At 55.9% G+C, this 2,013-nt stretch overlaps 1 protein-coding gene across 3 annotated transcripts in view; it reads left to right on the forward strand.

Annotated features, from left to right (window-relative positions):
* Positions 1-2,013, forward strand: part of pde4a (phosphodiesterase 4A, cAMP-specific) — a 62,476-nt gene that overhangs the window by 49,024 nt on the left and 11,439 nt on the right. The gene's annotated exons all lie outside the window — the stretch shown is intronic.

A 2,013-nucleotide genomic window follows, 5' to 3' on the forward strand; every position in this document is an offset into this window, starting at 1 on the left:
AAGGAAAAGGGGAGGGAGAAGGAGCGGGGGGGCGGGGGGGGAGGGTCCTGATGCTGATGTCTCTGCTATAACCTTGGTTGCTACCGAACAGCAGCAGGCTCTGCCTTTACCTTTCGGTTATTGGCTTGTCACTCTGACCACGACCCATGTGGTGCGGGCGGCAGCCAATGAAACACAAGTAATACCCCTTGACTGGTGGTCAGTGTTTAAAGAGACAGCGCTTTGCACCTTGTGTGCCTTATTTTTTTTTTTTATTATTGTTTTTATCGATTTAATCCAACCATTGCTGTGTTGCTTTTCAATAAAGCGTCTTAGATTATAATCTGGGAAAAGAGCTGAACAGTGAAAAGGGCCTGAAGGACAACATTTCTGAGCATGTGTCTTTGTTTGTTTGTTTACGGTGTGTTAAGACGATGGTAAACAGAACCCCTGTGAATACGGACACAGCTAGTCCACAGTAAAAAAACAAAAAAAAACCTACGCATCATGGAGTCACACACATGACTATTCCCACTCAGTCTCTCACTCTTACTCACGCTGCCGCTCGCACACATATTTTCGACAGACATGCATGCTGTCTTGTCGCGCGTGCGCACTCGAGTGGAGGCAGGCAGGCACAGGCGTCAAAAGACACACACACACACAGACACGCAGCCACGTGCACACGCCTGCAACCACACTGGCTGATTAGCTTGCGAGAGCTGTCTACAGCATCCAGGGAAATGGCGCAAGAGGCAGAGCTCCGGAGGAGGAACAGCAACCCCGAAACGGCAGGATTAGATTAGACAGAACCTCGGGCGTATTTTGGAGAGCTAATAAAACTGACTTGAGTTTAGAGCAGGATCTTGGAGAGCTGTCGGGAAGCAGCTTGGGCTTCACACCGAGGACTGACTGCTGTGGCTGTGCTTTAGACAGGTTGATGCACGGGTACAGGACCTGGGCTGGGCCTCTGGATCGGTACCCTGGGGGAGGGGCAGTTGACGCAGGAAGCGGGAGCATGTTTTTCCAGACCACAGCTCGGGTTTGATTCCTCAGCCTGACCGGCTGCTGCAGGCCTGTCTGCATCCTTCTCCGTCTGTCTGTCTCTTCCTCTCTCTCTCTCTCTCTTGTTTGTCTCTGTACGTCACCTTTCCCTCGGCTTGCTTCTCCCTGAACGTTCCTGCTGTCATCCACGCTTTCTCCCCCCCCCCCGCCCCCCCATCATTGCACACCACAGTCATCCGTCCGCTCGGCCATCAGCACCCTCCGCTTCCTCTCCCTTCCACCGTCTGAGGTTTTTATCCCTGCCGGTACAGCAGCTCAGCTCCCGTACTGTCACCTTCCATTTACGTCTCTCACATTCCTACTCGGCTCTCCTCCGTGTCCTTCAGATATTCCCTCTCTCCCTCTCTCCCCTTCTGGTCCCCTTCATCTTTATTCCTCCGGATCCTATCCGCTCCTCTACACCCCGCAATGACTTAAGATTTGGGTCAGTCCGCTCAGCAAATAGGATACAATGTAGTCTCCACAGCAGCCGGATGCTGGGGGCTCCTGGTCTGCCCGTCGGGAGGGGAACCTTAACATTGGACCATAGTGAAGCCCGGAGCTTGACGCTGGACTGACCGAGTGGCTCGCGTTTGAGGTGCTGCATGTAGGCAAGGACTTTCTACACCCGCAGCCCCTTGCCCTTATCCCTGTCCCTTCTCCCCCCCCCCTTTTCCCCTCTTGGGGCAGCCGTCACTCTGGAGTGTCCCGGTTTGACGAGCTGTGGTCTCTCCCCACATACCCGGACGACGCCCTCATGCCACTGGGGCGCCCAAAGTTCCCCCGTCCCTCTCCACTATCGCACCACCTGCTTGTGTCAGCGTCCTAAACCCCCCGTCACTCTCAACATGGGCGTCGTTGAGGCGATCGAGCCCATGCCTTCCGCCTGCCCCTCACCTGTGCCAGGAGGTTACAGGCTGCCCCGCTCCTCCAGCTCCCGCCCCCCGCAGGGGGGGCCAGGGGCAGAGCCGGACCCCGGGGCAGCCCGCG

Source organism: Cynoglossus semilaevis, chromosome 17 (genome assembly GCF_000523025.1).
Source record: "Cynoglossus semilaevis isolate Cse_v1.0 chromosome 17, Cse_v1.0, whole genome shotgun sequence".
In the NCBI taxonomy this organism is placed as follows: domain Eukaryota; kingdom Metazoa; phylum Chordata; class Actinopteri; order Pleuronectiformes; family Cynoglossidae; genus Cynoglossus; species Cynoglossus semilaevis.